We start from the raw sequence: 24,510 nt of genomic DNA on the forward strand, positions 1-24,510 counted from the left end.
CCTTCTCACAGAAAATAGGTATAATCGTGGAGGAGCAAATCCTGAGCAGCACTGAGCAATCATAGACCTGCAACTGTATTTGTAATCAATAGTTCTTGCTAGTACTCAGCAGCTCTCTGGATTTTTGCCCTTTGTCACCATCCAGATCATTTGCACGCCTGTGGCAGAATCTGATGTATGGCACAGTAGTTCAGAAGTTCAATGTTAGCCCCATTTTCCCATGCTGGGTTGACTTGTGAAAATATTACATCAAGAATTACAAATGTTCAGGGTTTTTTTTAACATATGTCATTGGAAGTCAAGTAAACATATCAAATTTAATTGACTCTTTTTTAAAAGCATGAAGTAATTTGGAACTGTTTCATGGAAACAGCATTAGAGAACTTACCTGTCGGTACCGTTTTTGTTCATGTTGGATCTCTGTGTTGTTGGCAGGACATAGGGCTGCTTGGACTCCAGCTTAGACTGGGTTTATTTGAAGCCAGATGCTGAGGAGCAGGAGTTACTTTGATCTCCCAAATTTAAACTCGAATGTATTTTCTTCTTTTTGCAGTTGTTCCGTGCCAATCCTCTGTACACATGTTTGCAAAAGGAATTCTTTGTCATTGATGCCATGAACGATGTAACTGCCACCAACCATTGGGAAGCTGGAAAATGCAAAATAGTTTGCCCAATTCTAGGCTTTCCAGAAATTAGGCAAATTAAAGCAGAAAAAAATATGTGGAGGGAAGAGGGTATTTATGGAGAAGGAGGATAAAATAGAAATTACAATTTTGTTCTGAGTGCAGCTTTTTTTCTTTTCCTGGTTTGTTTTGTTTGTTTTTTAATTTTGCTTCCCCACCAGATTTCTTTAATGCACGAATCAAATGCATACAGCTGCACTAACCATTACTTTAAAAGATGATGGCGTGGAAGAATAATTAGTTTTGAATAACAAATTTTTATGCTATGCCAGGCAGTTTTTTTTTTTTGCTTTATACTTCTATGCTGTAAATTGAAGTTATCTTAATATCATTATGAATTCATGAAACCATTAACTCAGATTTCTACAGTCTCTCAACTTTTGAAATATTATTCATTCAACTACAGTGCCAATCAGTTCTTGTCCAGACAGTAGAAAATAAAAATCATATAAATGTCAATTAACTGCTGCACAGGAATAAAATATCTTCCAACAGTACAGATGCAGTACAAATATCATGTTACTTCCATTTTATCCGCTGTGTCTGATGCGTGATTTCAAACCACGAGCCACAGTTGAGTGGTGTATTGAAAATATACTTTGTTGTAGTTGTTGCCAGCAGTGAATTGCATGGCTATTCAGATCTTCTCTTCTTATATATTCAGAACCTACTGAATAAAAAAAATCAATGGAAACAGCTACGTTGTTATTATTATTATTTATTTATTATTATTTGTATTAAGTTAGTGCTAAGGACCTCAACTTTTTTCAGACCTCTCCCTTCAATGACCCCTCTCCCTTCTTTTGTCTGCCTTTTTGTCTAATCCCTTCCCAACAACACCCGTCCAATAAATAACAAAGCACCACCAGCAAAAATTGTGGCACTAACATGACATTTTCTGAGCATCACTCTGCTTGTAAGTTATATCCCTTCCCTCCCAACATTTGGTCTGTCTGGTCTATTCCAACCTCTGAGTTCAGTCCTCTTATGGATACCTTGCTACGATATATTTTATTTTGAAAATTTGTGTTTTAAATGTATTTGGTACTGCCCCTAGAGCTTGAGATAGGCATAACTGACAAATTTGAATAAATAAATGCAAAAGCATACTTAAAAACTGGAGCTATATCATTATTTTAAAACTGCCTAAGAGGCCATGTCTGATGCATCAGGAGTCCTCATTCTGCAGGATAGTTTGTAAAATAAAAACAGTTGAGTTTGTTACCTTAATGTAGCTGAAAATGAAAGTAGATTGTCACTTTTGGGACAGAATTGGACTCTGTATCCTGTAATTGATACAATCATATAGTCATTATCTGCTTTTTTTATAGTTCTTGTCACAAAGGAATTTTAGAATTTTGATTGCTGATATGGTCTGTGAAGTATTGTAATATATGAATATTGCCTTTTTCAGTCTTCATGATTGGACCATCTATTTGCAATTATTAAGTCTGTAATCTGGGAAAGGACAATATTGTTAGCCTCAAAGGCTTAGTGCCTTAGTCTACACTTGGTAGGATGTAAAGTCTAATGTGTACCAGCTTGTTGCATGCTGACTGCCCCCTACCCCAGAACTTCTAGTATTAATTGTAGGGAACTTTGAATGTACACCAATAGAGTCCACACAGGCCAGTTAGTGTGCAACATGCTGGTGCGTGTTGGAATTTATGCCCTTCTAGTGCAGACTAATGCGCCTTGTAGACAAGCCCAAAAATACCCTTTTTTTTTTTTTTTTTTTTTTTTTTTTTAGTGAAAGAACAAACTGCAGTTGGGGATTTACTTTCAAATGTCTGAAGTGTTAAATATCAGACATTGTAATCTCCCCAATACCAACCAGATCCATGATTATTCCCTCAGACTGTTTCTGAGAAGCAGGAGGAGAGCAACTATTTTAGCTGCAATTTCAGTGCAAGGATAAACTGAGCTGTGAGTATGTGCCTTTTCTTTTCAAATAGTTGTCTCTATTTATAACTCTGTTGGTATAGGTATTGGAGAGGGAAAGGATTTTTGAATGCTTGCCCAATTGACAGAATGCATCAAATATTGAAATCACTGAAGAAAGAAAATAGATCCTGAGAATGGATAATGAGATGTTTACTAATGAAAAGTTAATCTAGTCACAATAACTTTAGGATTGCACGTTTCCTGGGCTGGGTTCGTGTGTGTTTGGTTTGTTTTTTTCTATGCAGTTTACAGGAGGCACAAGTTGCTAGATGGTTTCTTGGAGCAAAATTGTATTTTATGGTGCTATAAGCCAAGAGAGGTGATTTCTCAGACAGCTGCTGGCCAAAAGAGTTCTCTGCATTTCCCATGATGCACCATGGCCAGGGACTCCCATGGTGCACTGTGATGGCACATCAATAGAGGAGACTGTGGTGCATCATGGCAGATGTACTCTGGCCAGGGTGCCAGCGCATAGAGGAAAATGGGGGTTGAGGCAACCCAACTAGAACTCTCATGAGACACCACAGCAACATTTCTAAATCAAAGTTTTCATCTGAAAGGTTTTGTCTGAAATCTTCCAGTTTTGTGCTGATAGTAGTAATTAATAATTTGTTTGGGGGGTTTATTTTCACCAAAACTTCAAAATTTTCAGTGGGAAAAAACAAACCTATTTTCCTACCAGCACTAACTTTGTTATATCTGACATGTAATTCACTGCAAAACTAACATTTCTGACTAAGCTTTCTGGTAACTGCTGCTAATTCCTCTGAAGCATTCAGAACATCAGCAGCAAATCGATATTTTCCACTGTGCTTGTGAGGAACAAAAGGAAAAATACAGAAAGCTTATTTATTCATTATTTGTTGAGTAGAAACATCCCAATGAATTGTAATAGCAGTAACAACTCCAGATCCAGGCACTTCCTGGAGAATTAAAACCTGCTTGGGGTTAATGGATTGAGGCAAAAACCATGGGCCATCAGCTTTTCCAGCCTATCATTAATCCAGGAAATGCCTTGAGCAGTAATCATTATTGCTGAAATTCTTGCACAAACACTGATTACAGAATTTATTAAAGTAAATGAGGGAAAAGCCAAAGGAAACGACTGGTCTTACATGGACTTTTCATGTTTGTTCTCTTCAGAACATCATATGAATAAAGAAAATAATTTATAATTATAAAACTGACAAGGACCAGTATGATGTGCAGTATGAAATCCAAATAGGGAATGCTGAAGTCCGACCTAGAGGGTCTATTCTACAATACTTAAGCATCTATACGCACTAGTCAGAAACTTAATGGTTTCCTTCCTCTACTATTCAGTTCTGTTAGTCAAATATCCTGTCAAAACAAGATCTGAGTGCAAATATTTATCTGGAATGTAGTGTGCTTCCATGGCACGTTATGGGTGGAGGTTGCTAACTGATGCTATCTTGTAGCCCCATATTTTCTTGCTTTTGCAAGGTGCTGTGCAAGACTGCTGGGCACTGGTTGCTAGAGCCATGCAACTAATTATTCTGTTTGTTACGAATTCTAAAAAACTGGATGAGGGGAATGTAATGAAATATTTTGTTCAAAACAAAGCATCTCATTTGGATGTCAAGCATTTTAAAATACATTTACTGATTAAGATCAAAGAAAATTTCTGAACAAAAATTTGTTTCATTTTGACTTTTTGAGCTTTTTTCAACAAGAACAATTCAGGAAAATTGAGATGAATTTATAAAACATTTCAGTGGTGCTGAATCTGAATTTTTTGCGAAAAAAGTTTTGTCCAAAATATATTGCCTAGTAACTGTCTCTTTTGTAGTTTATTGTAATGCAGCTGTGTAAAGTAACTTGAAAAAGTGTATTGGAAAATATACTATAGGGAGCAAGCCAACACTATCAGGGGTATGGACCGAATGATTTAGTAGGTCTTTTCAGTGTTTCTATGGCGGTTGTGATCAGAGCTGAGTGTTTAATTAACAATGAATAACTCATTTGATTAATTTCCTCTTTCTTTTCTGTACGTGAAATGGCTGTGAATGAACTGAGAAATTCTCAAAAAAATAATTTTTTTTGAGAATTTCCTTCCTGCAAATATTTGGGCTTAAAACCCAAGTGCCCCAGTGGTCACAAAAGTAAATGTGAAAGGTTAGTGAACTCAGTGAAATCAAAATTTACTTCTGAATTCAAATTAATATTCATAGCAAATTTCCCCTCACCTCTAGCTGTGATCCAGTTGGATCTGAATAGAAATATATGTAATATATACACTTCTGTCTGGTGTATTTTTGCATAGAAAGTGTGACTCTGGTAAAAATGCAGTTCCTCCTTCCATGGTTTTAGAATCAAGGATAGCTTCAAAACAAGGTGATTTCTATTATATCTGATTATTTATTTCTGCAGTTTGCATGGCAAAGTTGTAGCAGTAGAATTCCAGAACACACACAACCCCGTTTTGGTTGCCATTACTAGCTCAAAAACCAGACTGTTTTCACCAATGTGTTCTTGAATCTTTTGAGCAGAAATATGGCTTTCCAGTATATTCATTTGAAATTTATGAGCTCAGATGATTACCTAGCCACATCTACACCAAAAGTTAGGTCATCCTAACTACAGTGCTACAGGCACATTTTCCATTGCCCTGAGTGATGTAGCTGGGTTGATCTAATTTTTAAGTGTAGACCAGGTCTGAGAATTGCATATCTGTAAGGGTTTTCTCAATGAGATGGTCACTTACTGACTGACTCTTTTAAGCAAATAAGTATACCATACTCTTTACTCAAATAAATACATAAATCCAATACTGGTGAAAAGGGTTGGATTGGTATCTGTGGAGATGAAGACCTGATTAGCCACAGAATAGGCATATGTATCTTTTTTAAACATTCAGGCTGGATTCTCATCTCCCATGAGTGTAACTTATCTGGCTTCAGTGGAGTTACTCTAGATCAGAATTAGACCCTCTGAGTCTGAAACAATTTTTACAGTATCATAAGTATAAATATAATCTGTGAAGTAGGAAGGGAAGGAAGGCTGAGTAGATAAATATGACTGAGTGTGCTGAAGGACAAGAAACGTTATTCCTAGATGATTTCTCATTGTAACTAAGAGTAGCGTGATTGTGCAGGAACTGTTTCACTATATACTCACTTGACAAAAGGATAGATTGACATGGGACAAATCTGTAGAAGGCAAGAAAAATGGCTTAGGTTTTTAGTCAATGATAAAGGTGAAATTCTTTGTTGACTTAATTATTTTTGTTGTTTTTTCCACTCTAACCTGGAGCTAATAAATGGTGCTGTCATGAAAACACAAAAGACCAAAGTTAAGCTAAATTAGTTGACCTCCGGCACAGGTAATGCAGGTTTTCACTCAGAACGATTATCCAGCATGAAGACCAGAGGGGATATTAGTTTGCTGTTCATTCACACTTAGAGCAAAATCTGCCAAACAATCCAGGCTTGGGGGTATGGTGATGTATGTCTGTATTGTACAGTGCATGACAAAACGCGAACATTGTTTGTTTTTATCCAGCGTTTCATTGTGCCTTTGGAGAGGCATAAATGTTCTGTTTTTAATTTTTGCCAGGGAAACCAGCCTAAGGAATTTATGAAACAAAGAATAATCTATTAAACAAAGACAGCATTATCAGGTAGAAAAAGGAAGCAGATGCCTAGCAAAGAGCATGGGGCAATATTGTAAGAACTCATACTTCTTAAAAGTCAATTTGTTTATTTATAGAGCATCAAATGCATTATAGGGAGTAGAAGAAAACAGAAAATTTATTTGAAATATACATCTCCTTCTTCCAGTGCTGGCAATGGACTGTAAGTGTTGTGGAATTTACTGTTTAATGCCTTGCTTCTATATTGTTGGCTATGATGGCAAAGCATATATCACACTAATTACATGAGTGTTGCTGGTCCAGGAAGAATGGAAGAGAGGATACAAAAGTGGAGGAATGATGGATTTGTGGCTAAGGCACTGGACTGGAAATGTGCGTTCAATCCCCATCTCAGTTACAGACTTCTTGTTTGATCTCGGGCAAGACACTTAACCTACTTCATCCTCAATTCCCCATCCCTAAAATGGGGGAGAGGGAGAAACTTCCTCACCTGACGGGGAAATACTTCAAATAATAGAATCATAGAATGTGGGACTGGAAGGGACATTGATAGGTCATCTAGTCCATTCCCATGTACTGAGGAAGACTAAGTTTATCTCGACCATCCTGACAGTTGTCGTCTAACCTGTTCTTAAAAACCCAAGCCATGGAGATTTCACAACCTCCATAGGTAATTTTATTCCAGTGCTTAACTACCCTTACAGTTAGGAAATCTGAATCTATCTTGCTTACTGAAATTTAAACCCATGACTTTTTGTCTTGTTCTCAATGGTTAAGGAGAATAATTTATCACTCTCCTCTTTATAACAACTTTTTATGTACTTAAGGACTGTTCTCATGTTTCCCCTCAGTCTTCTCTTCTCCAGACTAAAATCCAATTTGTTCAATCTTTTCCTCGTAGGTTGTTTTCTAAACCTTTAATCATTTTTGTTGATCTCCTTTGGACTTTCTCCAATTAGACCCCATCTTTCCCAAAGTGTGGGGCCCAGAACTGGACACAATACTCCAGTTGAGGCCTTATCAGTGTTGTGTAGAGTGGAAGAATTACTTCTTGCTTACAACACTCCTGCTAATACATCCCAGAATTATGTTTGCTTTTTTGGCAACCCTGTGAATATATGAGAAGTAAACCATGATCAGTCCACAAACGATGTGCTAACTCCAGGCATTGATTCAGGAAAATGCTTAAGCACAAGCTTAACTTCAATGGGGTTTAAAGTTAAGCACATGACACTTTCAGGATTATGCAGTAGTCTCCACTCTGATTTCCCTTCCCACAGACACCCAATAGAAAATAAATACTTTGCTGTGTATTCATTTATGCTTATTCCTTGGGATGACACTTCAGGAAAAAATGTCAGAACAGTTGCTCTGAGGTAGGTGTAAATTCAGTTTCAAAATGTATGTATCTAGTTACTGTGTCATCATCACTTTCCCCTTCCTTTCCTTTATCTATTCCAATTAAAATGTGTTCCTTGCCTTTTGAGATAAAGTAAAGAACATGTTATTCCACATATCCAAATAGTGCTATGCCGTGAGTGAATTTAATGAAATCTCACTAACTACTGATAAGAAATGACAAATAGTTTACTATGGGGAACAGCTACAATATTCAAAGTATCCTGTTTGTTTACACTTTAAATGGGGAAGGGAATAGAGCAGATAAACAAACCTTATTGAAAATAGATCTTTTCAATACCTCAAGGACTCCACCAAGTAAACGTCGTCATTTTGTTCCATTTTTTTATTGTTATTACTAATAAACCCTAGGGAGCATGAAACTGTACAATTTATTTCCATATCAAATATATTTGTTCTCTGTAGCGTACAAACTGTTCTTGTTGCGGGGGAGGAAGCACCTGACTTCTGAGTCGCCCCATTGCTGACTGTGCTTGTTTTTTTAAAAAAAAAACTAGCCTGATAAAGAGTTGGTTTCTGCAAAACAGAACACACAAAACTGTAAAGTTTGCCTGTAGATTAAAAAAAAGGGGTAAAGAAAAAAAGAGCCCTTACTCTGCAGCCCTGCACCTGGCACACTTGGGCCTGGTCTACACTGGGAGGGGGGAATCGATCTAAGTTATGCAACTTCAGCTACGTGAATAACGTAGCTGAAGTCGACGTACTTAGATCTACTTACCGTGATGTCTTCACTATGGTGAGTCAACTGCTGCTGCTCCCCCGTCAACTCGGCCTACTCTTCTCGCTGAGCTGGTGTACAGGAGTAGACCTGAGAGCGCTCAGGGATCGATTTATCGCATCTAGACTGGACACGATAAATCGCTCCCCATTGGATCGATGTCTGCCCGCTGATCCAGCCGGTAGTGAAGACATACCCTTGGTGTAAACATCTACCATTCTTTGTGCTGGTGTAAATGGCTACATGAGGTGTAGGGCAATCTGGCCTTACAGGTCAGATGTTTATACTCGATTGTTGGAAAAGGGAACTGACCTAAGGCTGGTCACTGTGGCTTGGAAGCCATGCTTTCTGTTATGCTACTTGGGAAACCCATTATCTGTCCTGTCTTTGTCGTTTGGGAGGTTCAGTAATACCCTTGAAGCTTGCTTTATTAGTCCTACCTACTACTACATATTGTTACCCAGATCTTAAACTAGTGTAAAGTAATGTAGCTCCATTGAAGAAACGAAGGTGCTGATTTATGCTAACTGGGGATCTGGCTCCAGGTATAAAATTTAATTTCAGAAACTACTGAGTCAACTCTGGATTAACGTCTCTGCCAATTTTTGTGTAGATGGATGATGCCTAAATTGACATAACTCAGAACAAAATAATATCTGACACAGAGTGCTAATTTTCTTAAAGGACCCAGATCAAAAGTAATTTTAACTCATAAACTAACAGATTTACTTGCAAACTCTCAAATAATTGATTCAGTACTCAGAGTAAATGCTGTAATTTGGGGGAAAATACAGTGTTCTTTACTTTAAGTATAAACTTTAGCTCAGCCTTACCTACAGAACTGTGAACAGTGACTCCAAAATATGAATAAGTGAAGCATCAGCATTTTACAATATCATTAGAACTCTAAGATGCAGTTGCAGCTGGGATTTGATTATATGTTGACTTACGTGAAATGTAAATTCATTTTGTGAAATCTGTCATTTATCTGTAGTAAAAAAAATTCCATATTATCTCTTCTCCTTAAGTTATTCACTTAAAAAAATTAATATTCTGTTGCATTGTGATGGGTTGTCCACCCCACCCAGGATTGGAAGAGGTTAAGATGGCCAGGCAGGTCAATTAACTCCACAGGCTACACCTGGAGCAGGGTCCAGGGAGCAGGGAACTAACTGAAAGCCGGCTCAGCTGTGCAGGAACAGGCAAGACCTGTATAAAACCAGGTAGCTGGCAACATGCAGGGGCTGCTGGGGAAGACTGCAGGAAAGCAGGCAGCACTCACTCCCTGGGAAGAGGGTTTGGGGACTGGTACACCCACAGAGAAAGAACGGGAACTAGGTATGATAGGAAGCAGTCCAGGGAAAGAGTAATGAGGGCTGAGAGAGGAAACCCCAGAGTTGCTGAGCTGAGGGTCCAAGGACTGGAACTCAGAATAGAAGGTGGGCCTGGGTTCCCCTACCAGCATTTGAGGGAGTGGCATCGAGTCAGTGAAAAGGAAGACTGCTTAGGACTGCTAGGGAGAAGGGGGGAACACTGAGTGACCTGTCTGGATGACTAAGTCACAGAGAGGACACTGTGGTTCCTGGGAGGTGAGAGGACTGCAGACTAGAGGGGGAGAGAGAGAGAGCGCGCAGGAGGAAGCACCAGACCAGTAGTGAGTGTTGCACCCCATGACATGTACTTCTCAATTTTAAATTTGTGGGGTAAAATAAAAATGGTTTCAAGTGTAATTATTAAGTGCCTGCTCCAATGTAGGTTGGTTTTACAAGTATAATGACCTGTAAAATGATATCAAATGCATTTGGCCCAATTATAAAAAGCCCCTTTACAGTACTTGGGCCTAGTTCCACGGATATAATTGGCCAGTATATATTTAAATTAATATTGTCTCTTGTGGTAGAATTGGAGTTTGCTCCAGTGCATTATGAATGTGAATTTCCAAAAGGACTGAGCATAATATAACACAACACAATAGCTGTGCTAAGTGCTCTCCAGTTAGAAGAACACACAATCCCTACTCCAAAGACTACACAATTTTAGAAGACAAACACAGACGGTGGGAGTTGGGAAAGAGATACAATACATAAACAAAGCAATTAAGGACATAGTCCTGCCAAGTGCTCAACACACTCTGTCCAGTATCTTTAATGGGCCTTGAGGGCACTAATCATCTCACAAAAGGCACTTATGTAACGCAGACAGACCCCAGTCATGGGCAGGTGGCATCGAAACTGGGATCTCTGAAGCATAGTGTATGAGCTAAGATACATACTACTTAGTGAAGGCTATAGCAGACTCACCCATCTCTAGATGGTCTATGTGCCACTAGAAGGGGAAAGAGTGCCACACCCAAGCAGGTATGAGTTACCCTTGTGCTAAGTCTTAACTACGTGCTAACGCAATGGCATGCAAAATGGCTAACTACAGGACTTTCAAACTCGCAGCATCTTCACTAGCTTTCATGGTAAGTATATACACCAAATTATTCTTTGGGCAGAATGTTATTTGTGATTTAGCCTGTTTTCTGATCATATTGTCACTATGTATGGGGCTGATTCTCATTTATATCAAAGCCCCTTTACACTGCTCTGACAGTGCATTCATACCTACTTCTAGACCTCTCTGTGTTGCCAGAATAGTGTAAAGGGACCTTAGTATAAACAAAAATCAGGCTCTATATTAACTGGGTGAAATCCTGGCTGCATTGAAGTCAAACAGGATTTAATCCATTAGTCATAACTTATTGCTAGGACAGAACTTGAACAAACAAGTTTCAGCCTATGGGGTGTTCAAAAGCTGTTCCGTTTCACTACTTGCTATTCATTATTCATGTTGTGTGATTAGTCATCAAAGTCACGTTATTTTCCTGATTTAGGTGTCTGAAACATCTTAAACAAAAGAATTAACAAATAAAATATGGGTCATAGCAATGTGAATACATATATTTATGCAAATAAAAGCCATTCAGTAAATAAAGGTGTAAATTAAAAATCAACTTCTTGAATATTTGCAGATAGCAAACAGACTAAATAAACTGGTTGATTCAAATAGCATTTTGGTATTTAATTGAATGTTTGCAAGCACTATTTTGCAGTATTTGACCAGGTGAAATAAATAATGTATGCACTTTGATGTAAAGTCAAGGATATTAACCAGAACTCATCAAAACTTTCTGAATTTTGAGTTTGACAAAATGTTTCATCAAAAATTTAATTTTTGACAAAATATTTTGTCAAATTTTCAGGGTTTTGACCAACTCTAGAGCTTTCAATGACCAAAAAAGTTATTGAAATTTCATCTTTAAAATTTTTTTATTGAAAAAATATTTTTTTAAAAAAAAAAATTTCCAGAAAAAATTTGGCTGGTTTCATCATCATAGAATCATAGAATATCAGGGTTGGAAGGGATCTCAGGAAGTCATCTTGTTCAATCCCCTGCTCAAAGCAGGACCAATTCCCAACTAAATCATTCCAACCAGGGCTTTGTCAAGCCAGACCTTAAAAACCTCTAAGGAAGGAGATTCCACCACCTCCCTAGGTAACCCATTCCAGTGCTTCACCACCCACCTAGTGAAAAAGTGTTTCCTAATATCCAACCTAAACCTGCCGCACTGCAACTTGAGACCATTACTCCTTGTTCTGTCATCTGGGTACCACTGAGAACAGCCGAGCTCTATCCTCTTTGGAACCCCCGTTCAGGTAGTTGAAAGCAGCTGTTAAATCCCCCCTCATTCTTCTCTTCTGCAGACTAAACAGTCCAAGTCCCCTCAGCCTCTCCTCATAAGTCATGTGTTCCAGCCCCCTAATCATTTTTGTTGCCCTCAGCTGGACTCTTTCCAATTTTTCCACACCTCCTTGTAGTGTGGGGCCAAACTGGACACAGTACTACAGATGAGGCCTCACCAATGTCAAATAGGGAATGATCACGTCCCTCTCTCTGCTGGCAATGCCCCAGCATATACAGCCCAAAATGCCGTTGGCCTTCTGGCAACAATGGCACACTGACTCATATCCAGCTTCCTCATCCATTCTAATCCCTAGGTCCTTTTCTGCAGAACTGCTGCTAGCCATTCGGTCCCTAGTCTGTAGCAGTGCATGGGATTCTTCCATCCTAAGTGCAGGACTCTGCACTTGTCCCTTGTTGAACCCCATCAGGTTTTTTGGCCCAATCTCTAAATTGTCAAGTTCCTCGTGTATCCTATACCTACCTCCCAGCATATCTACCACTCCTTCCAGTTTAGTGTCATCTGCAAACTTGCTGAGAGTGCAGTCCACGCGTTCTCCAGATTCATTAATGAAGATATTGAACAAAACCAGCCCGGGACCAACCCTTGGGGCACTCTGCTTGATACTGCTGCCAACTAGACATGGAGCCATTTGATCGCTATCCGTTGAGCCTAACTATCTAGCCAACTTTCTATCCATCTTATATCCATTCATCCAGCCCATACTTCTGTCATAAATAGATAGGTAAGGCAAGGGTTAAGTTTCTTTACCTGGAAAGGGTAACCAACACCTGACCAGAGGACCAATCAGAGAACTTGGATTGTTTAAAGTCAGGGGCTGGGAATTTTGTGTACTCGGGGTCTTTTTTGTTTTCTCGGCTGTGAGTAAACAAGGTTTCCTCCTAACTCCTTCTTATTTCAAATATTATACCAAAAGTCTGTGAGTACAAAGGAACCCCCAAAGCAATTCGGCTATGAGGAGCTTTGGGTTGTACGAATAGATGTGGATGGCTGTGTCTTTTGTTGTTTTTCTCGGCTGTGAGTTAACAAGCTTCCTCTAACTTCATCTTATCTCCAAGTGTCTCCTACACATCTGTGAGTACAAAGGAACCCCCAAGCAATTCGGCTATGAGGAGCTTTGGGTTGTATTTACATGTATGTGGATGGTTGGACTGGTTTAATCGGGCTATCAGACTGTTTTCTCAGATTTTCTTATAAGCAAGAGCCTGTATGAGTTTCTTATGCAAGATTATTGTTTTTGTATTTTCTTTCTTTTTTATATAAACACCAGAGAGAGGAAAGGAGGAGGTCAGGCTCTCTCAATTAAATACCTGACCTGGTGGCAGCGAAATTATCCAAGCTGGTGTAGTGAGCTTGGGGGGAGTTCAGGTTAAGCCCCCAAATTTTGGATGCAAAAGTCCAGGTTTGGGGACAGGACCAGATTGTGGACGCTAAAGTCCAGGTCTGGGGACTGGGAGGCTAGATTAACCACATGCTCACTTGACCAGCTTGGATAATTTCGCTGCCACCAGGTCAGGGTATTTAATTGAGAGAGCCTGACCTCCTCCTTTCCTTCTGGTGTCCCCAAGCTCTTCCTTTGGGGACCCCCAAAGACCCAGAGCCCTGGGTCTCTCTCTCTCTCTTCTCCCAGCTTCCCCCCCTTTCCTGGGTTAGCCGGTGCAATGCTACGCTTCGCTCCTTGAATACAACCGGAGAAGCAATCTAGCTTCCCGAGGCTAGGTATTGACCTAGTCAGCTCACACAGAAATTCCCCTCCCTTTGTCCTATAGCCTTTCCCGCCCTTGGGACAATAGGGAGATGAGGCACCGAGTTTGGGCGTTTCCCTCCCCCCCCTCTGCCTCACTAGAAAAGAAACTTTCACCAGGTTTAAAAAAGAAAAAACTTATAGAAAAAAAAAGAAAGAAAATACAAAACAATAATCTTGCATTAAGAAACTCAATACAGGTTCTTGCTTATAAAAAATATGAAGAAACAGTCTGATTTAAAAGATAGCCCGATTAAACCAGTCCAACCAATCCACATACATGTAAATACAACCCCAAAGCTCCTCATAGCCGAATTGCTTGGAGGTTCCTTTGTACTCACAATACCGGCTGCCAACTAGACATGGAGCCATTGATCACTACCCATTGAGCCCGACGATCTAGCCAACTTTCTATCCACCTTATAGTCCGTTTATCCAGCCCATACTTTTTTAACTTGCCGGCAAGAATACTGTGAGAGACCATATCAAAATCTTTACTAAAGTCAAGGAATAACATGTCCACTGCTTTCCTCTCATCCACGGAGCCAGTTATCTCCTCACAGAAGGCAATTAGGTTAGGCATGATGTGCCCTTGGTGAATCCATACTTACTGTTCCTGATCACTTTCCTCTCCTCTAAGTGTTTCAGAATTGATTCCTTCAGGACCTGCTCCATGATTTTTCCAGGGACTGAGGTGAGGCTGACTGGCCTGTAGTTCTCCAGATCCAGGAACAGCTCCAGGCACCAGCACACCAAGTGCATATGAGGGGGCGGCCTGCCGGTCGCCGTGAGGGCAGTAGTCAGGCTTCCTTTGGTGGCATGCCTGCGGGAGGTTCGCCGGTCTCACGGTTTCAGCAGTAATTCGGTGGTGGGTACGCCGAATCTGTGGGATCGGGACCTCCTGCAGGCAGGCCGCCGAAGCCTGCTTCACTCCTGTGCTTGAGGCAGTGAAATTCATAGAGCTGCCCCTGCCCGGATCCTCCTCCTTCCCTTTTTTAAAGATGGGCACTATATTAGCCTTTTCCAGTAATCCAGGACCTCCCCCGACCGCCATGAGTTTTCAAAGATAATGGCCAATGGCTCTGCAAACACATCCGCCAACTCCTTTAGCACCCTCAGATGCAGCGCATCCAGCCCCATGGATTTGTGCTCATCCAGTTTTCTAAATAGTCCCAAACCACTTCTTTCTCCACAGAGGGCTGGTCACCTCCTCCTCATGCTGTGCTGCCCAGTGCAGCAGTCTGGGAGCTGACCTTGTTTGTTAAGACAGAGGCAAAAAAAGTATTGAGTACATTAGCTTTTTCCACATCCTCTGTCACTAGGTTGCCTCCTTCATTCAATAGGGGGCCCACGCTTTCCTTGACTTTCTTCTTGTTGCTAACATACCTGAAGAAACCCTTCTTGTCACACTTAACATCTCTTGCTAGCTGCAACTCCAAGTATGATTTGGCCTTCCTGATTTTACTTCTGCATGCCTGAGCAATATTTTTATACTCCTCCCTGGTCATTAGTCCAATCTTCCACTTCTTGTAAGCTTTCTTTTTGTATTTAAGATCAGCAAGGATTTCACTATTAAGCCAAGCTGGTCGCCTGCCATATTTACTATTCTTTCTACACATTGGGATGGTTTGTTCCTGCAATCTCAATAAGGATTCTTTAAAATATAGCCAGCTTTCCTGGACTCCTCTCCCCCTCATGTTGTTCTCCAGGAGGATCCTGCCCATCAGTTCCCTGAGGGAGTTAGAGTCTGCTTTTCTGAAGTCCAGGGTCTAGTTTTTATTTGAAAAATCTGAATATTCAACAATGCAAAAAATAGATGAAAACTTTGTTTTTTTTAACCTTTGTAATATTTGAGATGTAACTTCACTGTTCTGAAAGATGTACAACTTACAAAAAGTTGTGAGTTCATGTCAGAAAGACCAATCTTATTTGGTGGTAGTAAATAAATATTTGGGGGAAAAAGACTTCGGGTCTGACATAAAGGCTGTTCAGATTAATGCAAGGATTCCTATAGACTTCAGTGAACTTTGACTCAGATAGTTAGCTGTAACAACTTTTGAGATGGAAGTCACAATCGAGTGCTAGTCAAAGTTCTCGAGAAGGAAATAAGTGTTTCTCCAGACATTTCAATCAGGTTCTAAGCGTATCTCAATTACAATACATGAAATTTTGAGAGCTGGCCAAAATATAGGCCAGTTCCTGTCTTCAGGTTGATGTAGATTGATAATTGCAAGACATAAATTGCTAAATTGAAAACAAGTTAGGAGACGTTGACATTTCATAGTACAGGCTAAGCGAACGACTCAGCTATTATTGTATGTCAGAGTGATCATGAACGATCAGAGGTGCACAAAGGATAATAAATAGAGTATGATGTTAGCAATACCATATGTGCATGTTTTCATGCATATTGCATAGCAATAAATACATGCATAACTGTTTTTAAATCAGTCATTCAATGTTATGAAAGACAAAAGGAGGCAAGGCCTGCTGGAAATTAGAAGAATTTCAAATGTCTTCTATCACATGGAACACACTCTTTCCATCCATCCAGTTTAGAGTTCAGCTTTGCTATCTTCATTTATTAGTCTCGTGCGTGTGAGACACACAGAAATGTATGTCAGAATCTCACAAATTCACACACATGACTGGGGGAGTTATTGTGAATTATTCAGTTTTGCAAATTTATGATTAAGAGATCAAATGCAACATTAAAAAGCAAGGAAATGCATTGGAAAATGTTCATTTATTCTGATACCTGAAATTTAATTATTCATGAGTCATAATGAAGTATAATGCATTTTGTAAATATGACAGCTTAAACATAGATTATTAAGGTTGGAAGGGACCTCAAGAGATCATCTAGTCCAAACCCCTGCTCAAAGCAGGACCAGTCCCCCAAATGGTCCCCTCAAGGATTGAACTCACAACCCTGGGTTTAGCAGGCCAATGCTCAAACCACTGAGCTATCCCTCCCCCTCTCAGTACAGCACATTTGATATTGAGTGTTTGCTGAGCTATGGGTGTGGACTACTAATTTTTGTGTTTATAATTTATAAATTTTGTAGATTGAAGTATAGGTTAGTGAGTTCTACTGTATTTGTGCATATTGAAACTAGAAATACCATGTTAACCAACAGTGTGTTTCCATGCTTGGTTTTATATAGATATATCCATTGTGACAGACCCTGACCAGTGCGGTCAGGGGCGGCTCCAGGCCCCAGCACACCAAGCGCATGCTTGGGGCGGCAGGCTGCGGGGGGCGCTCTGCTGGCGCTGTGAGGGCGGCAGGCAGGCTGCCTTCGGCGGATCTCCTGGTCCCATGGCTTCAGTGGACCTCCCTCAGGCATGCTGCCGAATCCACGGGATGGGGGACCTCCTGCAGGCAAGCTGCCGAAGGCAGCCTGCCTGCTGTGCTTGGGGCAGCAAAATGCCTAGAGCCACTCCGGAGTGTGGTACAGGAGTGAGGGCACATATACTAGTCACTGGATGAGTAGTTCTCTGTTCCTTGAGTGACAAGAGCAGGGACTGCACTAGAGTAATCAGGAACCTGCTAGAACCAATTAAGACAGACAGGCCGATTAGAACACCTGCAGCCAATCAAGGCAGGCTAATCAGGGCACCTGGGTTTAAAAAGGAGCTCACTTCAGTTTGTGGTATGCATGTGAGGAGCTGGGAGGAAGAGGCGCAAGGAGCTGAGAGTGACAGGATGTGTTGCAGGAGGACTGAGGAGTACAAGCCTTATCAGACACCAGGAGGAAGGACCTGTGGTGAGGATAAAGAAGGTGTTTGGAGGAGGCCATGGGGAAGTAGCCCAGGGAGTTGTAGCTGTCATGCAGCTGTTACAGGAGGCACAATAGACAGCTGCAATCCACAGGGCCCTGGGCTGGAACCCGGGGTAGAGAGTGGGGCCAGGTTCCCCCCAAACCTCCCAACTCCTGATCAGACACAGGAGGAGTTGACTCAGACTGGGGGTTCCCCCAGAGGGGAAGATCTGAGGCGAGCAAATCTGCCAATAAGTGCAGGACCCACCAAAGTAGAGGAGGAACTTTGTCACACTATAGATCTATAGACAGATAGAAATCCCATATATATTTTGTATATATCAGGGAGTAAGGAAAAGGCAGACTTAAAAATTTGTATTACATCAGTGTCAAATAATTATCTGGTACCAACTTTAATCTGCTGTGTCATTTAACTGTGAATACAATCCCTCTCATGTCATATAATAACTCCTATACATAATAAAGCTATCAAAACTCAAGTATATTTTAACATAGTTAACATAATGCATCAACTGCAGATATAATGTAGACTCTGCAGTTTGGTGTAGTTTTTCAGGATCTCATGCTCTCTTGTGTCTGCGCAAATATGGGAGCCTGATTCCCTTTTTATTTACATCAGTATAGAATTGGTGACTTCACTGGAGTTACTCTCAGATGCAATGAGAGAAAGATCTGGCCCGGTCTAACTGATCCACAGGATAGTTTAGACATTCATGCGATTAAAACAGGTTTTCAACTGAAACAAAAAGTTCAGGTAGATTTCAATTGCCTGTTGGATGGTTGTAGGAAGCTTTCTGCCCCAGCCCGCAAGATTAGTCTTATTCTCAGCTCACACAGCTGTAATAAGAAAAAGTCACATCACATGCCACCCTAAATAATTCCTCTTCTTCCTTGGCATTTATTAGAGCTGTCTGGAAAATGGGGTATTTCTCTGTGAAACATTTCAACTTTTTGGTGAAAAGTCAAACACCAAAATATTTTGGCTGAAAACCAAAATAATTCAATTTGGAATTGTCACTGTGGTGCCTCGTATGAGTGCCTAAAACTCCCATTCTCCTGAAAAGGCTGATTTAGTGCATGGTTGAACTAAATCTCCCAGTCTACACTGCCCCTTTTGCTCATGGTGCAGCATGTGAGATGAAGTCTGCCTGGGACGCCTGGCCCGTAGAGGAGAATGGGAACATGATGCAACCAGACTACATCTCTCCTAAGCCCTGTAGCAATGTAACATTTAAGAAGAAGTTTAAGCTAAATCAAAATAAACCACTCAAACTAAAGTATGAGAGTCCTCTTCGTCTTCTGCACCAGTTTTACTGTCTTGATTTAAGACCAAATTTTGAATTTAACAAGTGCAATTTTCTTGGAGCTGAGGCAGATTTCTAGGAATTGTTTCATGCTCTGCTCTGCTTTGGACTTTCACATGAACACAAGCCTTCTTCTCAATTTACCATCTCATGAATTATACGTATTGCTTGATTATTATGAAATCATGTTTCAGCTGGCAACCTGACTTGCAAACATTGCTTGACCAAGTCAAACTTGTGTGTTAACCAGGATCATCTAGAAAGTATGTGAAATGAACCTCATCTGATGGGTGAAAGGGCACAAAAAGGCATGAAATTTGATTATTTTCCTCCCTTAGGATTAAATCCAATAATTGAACATTCAGGTTCTCTTATTTTCTCCCTGTCTGCTGTTCTCTTTATGATGATTGAAATGTAACACTCTGGTAGATGGTCTCAAAACCAGCATTTTAAAGATGGCTTGGGAGTAGAATTTGTTCTGCAGTGCTATGTACAAGCTGAGTATGTGGACAGAAACCCTAAAGTTAAGGAAATCCAAGGAATCCAACTTTGTGAACCTACAGCATGTCTGTAAGTGAGGATCTAATATTGAACATCACCTAAAGATGGCTTTTAAGATTTCATGTGCCTTAGATAATTAAATAAGTGTTTGGAGTGAGAGAGCCTTAGGATTTGCAGTATTAAAGTTATTTCCTGTAGTAAGTGTGAAGCAGTACAAGGGAATAATGCTGATATGGAGGAGGGTCTGTTTATTTCTTGTAGGTAAAACTGGCACCTTTTGTATGTACGCACTATAAACTGTCTAAATGAAACGTATAACAGGTGTTTTTTATCCTTCATGTTCTTGTTACTTAGCATACGTGCTCTGGAGCTATATAGAGTTCTCATGTTATCAATCTAAATATTTTACAATTGTAGTCTATATAGTTCCACAAATTCTGCTTAATACACACAAAAATGTATATGATAGAATGGGCTCTCCGTTCTATAGACCTACTTCATTGTTAATCTTGTAGCATATATATCCAGATGTTTTGAACTCTAGCCCTTGATGTCAGTGTCTATCAATAAATTACATTTTAGAAGAAGTATAGTATGGCTTGACACAGTACCCTAACCAGAGACAGAACCCTTTTGTAAACTTGCAGACAAAAGGATGTCACTTTACTTTTTTCAGCAAACTCAGTATACTGGAATAACCACCATTTAACATTACAGCTGACATGCAAAAAACAAGGCACCAACACTGAGATTTATAATAATGAAAAACTATACAACTGAAAGATTACAACTTGTGTGTCATATTCTTAGTCTGCTGTGCTCAGCAACCATTACATGGAGTGCGTATTGAATCATTCTTACTAATTAGATTGTAATAATGTAATGCACCAGAATATTGCAGGTCTCTAATCAAGCAAAAGCTCAATTTCTTCCATTTTTGTTTCACATCCTTTGATGCTTTTAAAACACTGGGCCCCTAATGAGTCTTATTGTGATTCTAGAGCAACAAAGTTGTTGATAATGCCATTATAGAGCAAGAAGTCTTGATTTCCCTCTTTCCTGTACAAGTATTACTCACCTGAGTATTGGTAGAGAAGAACATAAGAATGGCCATACTGGGTCAGACCAATGGTCCATCTGGCCCAGTATCCTGTCCTCTGACAGGTGCTTCAGAGGGAATGAACAGAACGGATAGTCATCAAGTGATTCATCCCCTCATGCCCATTCCCAGCTTCTGGCAAACAGAGGCTGGTGACTCTTTAGAGCGTGGCCTGCATCCCTGCCCATTCTTGGCTAATAGCCATTGATGGACCTATCCTCCATGAATTGATCTAGTTCTTTTTTGAACCTTGTTAGGGTTTTGACAAATACATCCCAACACTTTTTGAAGTGGTGCTCAGGATTTAGCTGCCTAACTTCCATTGCCATCCATGAAAGTCCCACATTTCAGGAGCCAGATAAAATTGTGGAATGCTTTCATCCTATTGTTTCCATCTATAGGTAACCCCCGGTAATTAGTTAAAACCAGAATTTGGCCTGGAAAGGTTAACGAGGCATGGAAAGCATTCTCAGTCTCTGTGCAAATTAAGCACTTAAAGTATGGTTTGAAAAATAATTTGAGTCATTTTTTAGCCAAAGAAAAGGACAAGATGTGCCACTATTCAAGCTGGATAAAATTCCACTATCTCCTTTCATAACTCTTGATTTTGTTTTAATATGCTTTGCTTGCAGTTTTCATCAGCATATTTATCAGAATTCTAAACGCATAACACTGGAACGCTTATAATGTATCCTTTAAACCTCAAAATCCCACTAAAAAGTACATAGCTGGTCACTTTCTTACCTAGGTAGGTCCTATAGCCAGTGCAACAGCAGAAGTGCTACTTGTTGCTGCAGGCTTGTTGGGGATCATTGAGTTGAGTAGGGAGGTGAGTACCTGCTTGCACCCTTTGTTTTTCTAAGGTGGTATCCCACTGCCCACTAGCCAATGCAAGGACCTTCTTAATAGATGTGGCACGCCAGTGGCCAGCAGGTGTCAGGGGTTGAGGCCAGTCCTCAAGCTCCAAGCCCTGCAATCTAGTACCACTTTGATGGCCAGTATTAATACTGTTTTGTTGTTTGCATTACAGTAACACAGCAAGACCCCTGATATGGGCTTGGTGCTGTACAGACACAATGAAATACTGTCTCTGTCCTAAAGAGAGTCCTCCCTCTGTATTTTATAAAATCGTATGTTTGATATGTTGAAAATTTGCTAGTGTAAATTGTGTTTCACTTATTCCTCAGCATTACTGTTTAAATATTAATCCAGTAGGGAAAATATATGAAATAGCGCAATGTTCCACACTTCCATGTTTTTTATGACATCTTACACCTGTGTTTTACATCAAGTAATCAGCCAATTCAGCGCTATGTCTCTGTACATGAGTGAGACCAGGGCTCGACCCTCTCCGGGGGGATGAGGGGAGCCACACCAGCCCACTGCGCACTGGTGGGTCCGAGAAACTAGCCCAGCAGTCCTCACAGCAATCGCCTGCCCTGCAGGGCAAGGGGCTCAGGCCCTTGGGAAGGGCTGAGCAACAATAACAGTTGAAGGCCCGACCCTGGGTCAGGGCAGGCAGCAAACACTGAGTCAAGAAGCTCAGGCCCTTGGGCAGGGCTGAGCAACAATAATCATTTAAGACCCGGCCCTAGGTCAGGGCGGGGCAGCAAACACTGGCTTCAGCCTCATCAGGCCATCGAGAGGGGGAGTCTGCCACCCCGGACTGGGGTGGCATGGGGGACGCAGGCCCTCCCACTCCACTGCGTCCCAGCCCAGGGCCCTAGCAGCGGCTAACGATCTGCTGCTCAATCAATGGGGATCCTGGCCGCAACACACAGACATAGGTTCCGGTATGGCTGCAGCCAGACTGGGGTCAGCTGCCCTCGGGCTACTTCCGAGCTCCCCCTCGGGACCTACCTGGGTCCTGACGTCGGCATCTGCAGGGTCCATGAGCATGGGCTCGTCGCGGCCAGGGCTAGGTGGTAGGTCTGGCAACTCCTCCGAATAGTCGGGCCAGGACAGCTCCGGGGGCTCCTCCGGGTAGCAGGCGTGGGGAAGCTCCGGGGGCTCCTCTGGGTAGCAGGCGCGGGGAAGCTCAGGCCAGTCTAGGCGAGCGGCCTGGTCCGTAGGCGTTTCCCAGTCTCGAGCTCCCTGCAGGACATCTGCTCTCTCGGGCTGCTGGCACCTCACTGAGCTCTGAGGGCCAGCCTTTATAGTTCCGGGTCGGCGTCTGACCCTTTGAGGGGCAGGCTCAGAGCTCCTTAGCCCTACCCACTCTGGCCTCCGGCTGGGCTCTCCCTCCTCTGGGCCAGAGGGGAACCACACTGCCTCGCTACAGTTTCTCAGAGCCTTTTTATTGTGTCTTAAACCAACTAAAGCATCGAATTCAGCTCTAGGATTATATTCCAGGAAACCGTCGTATGAGAAAACTTTAATCCACTTTATGGAAACAATTTCTTAATGCTTCATCTGTCAAAATCTACAGAACAAAACCCTTGCTAAATCCTGTTAGCTTCCAGAGACCATGACAAAGAACATTTGTTCGCAGTTTGTTGTCACTGTGTCTTTTTACTACTTGTATGTTAAATTTCATTCATATCATATAATTCAATGAAATATAGCAACACTGAGGCATGCATGTGCAATAGATCAAGGAAATGTTCATGCATATCTGTTATGTAGTGTTTATGCACAAATTGTAATGGATCTCCTCTTCCAACTACTGAAGGGGGAGTCACCATTACATGTAAACAGTTTGGTAACAAACTAAACCCATCTGAGAACTGAATCAAATATGATTTTTATTGTGATCTTTGAATGTCTCAAAGATAGATTTATCTTCAAACAAATTATGGCTTTCCTCCCATTTAAATCTTCTAGCTGTCTCCTTAAAAGAAAATGTTGTGTGCTCTAATATGTCCAATCATGCTGGATGAGGGAATGTTCACCCCTTTCTTCGTCTTATCAGACCAGGAATAGAGGCTGTTACTACGTAACCCTGCCTGTGTTCCTTATTAATGTAATACAAAAAAAGGTATATTGAATTAGTATGGAGTAAATGATCTACTTATAGGTTATACAAACCTGTCCTCCCAAAATGCCCATCACATAGTGTACGTACCAGAACACAACCAGCTAGGAAACTTAGTATACCAGTGGAGATGCATCTTTACATAAATTTTAAAATGTTGAGGGCTTGGTACATACTTTGTTTTGTGTACCACTAAATATATTTGGAATGATCACTCTCTAAAGATATTCATTTTCCAAAGATAGGTTTAAGTACAACCTTGGATTAAACTCTGGATGCTTTGCAGGCATTCATTGCAGAGCTATGGAAACCATTTAAAGATAGACACAGGACCAGTTCCTGCTCCCACTGAAGTCAATAAACAAAGTCCCAGTGACTTCAGTGGGAGAAGGATTGAGTCCCGAGAACTAAATTTGTACTGTTTTTTTTTTTTTACAGAATGAAGATTGCTGTTTCTGTGTTGTCTTCTAAATGCTGAAAACCCAAATGACACCCTGCTCCCATCTCCCTGGGGAGGAAGTTTGGTCAGACTGGCAGTAGGATAGATAGGCCAGAAAGAAGAGGGAGAGTGCATGCTTGGGAGTGGAGGGCTGGGCCCCTTTGCCAAGGGCTCACCATTCCTATTAACCATGCAGAGGGGTGCTTGAGTACTGATTGGGCCCCCATGCTCTCCTCCATTAATTTAAATCTATTGGGGATCTTTTGTCCCCTTCAGCTGCACGCTCTCTATCTTTCTGTGTAGTTGTAGTATGGACACTGTGTGTTCGGGATGCTGTGAGTCTGACTGATCGCTTACGTTGGGATCAGGAAGGAGTTTTTCCCATTGGACCAAATTAGCAGAGGCCCTGTGTGAGAGAGAGAGAGAGAGAGAGAGAGAGAGAGAGAGAGAGAGAGACACACACACACACACACACACACACACACACACACACACACACACACACACACACACACACACACACACACACACACACACACCCC

At 41.1% G+C, this 24,510-nt stretch overlaps 1 protein-coding gene across 2 annotated transcripts in view; it reads left to right on the forward strand.

The window, feature by feature from the left end:
- The window catches only part of FBLN2 (fibulin 2), a 185,095-nt gene that overhangs the window by 92,423 nt on the left and 68,162 nt on the right, over nucleotides 1-24,510 (forward strand). The gene's annotated exons all lie outside the window — the stretch shown is intronic.

The sequence above is a fragment of the Chelonoidis abingdonii genome, chromosome 17, assembly GCF_003597395.2.
Source record: "Chelonoidis abingdonii isolate Lonesome George chromosome 17, CheloAbing_2.0, whole genome shotgun sequence".
Classification (NCBI taxonomy): Eukaryota; Metazoa; Chordata; order Testudines; family Testudinidae; genus Chelonoidis; species Chelonoidis abingdonii.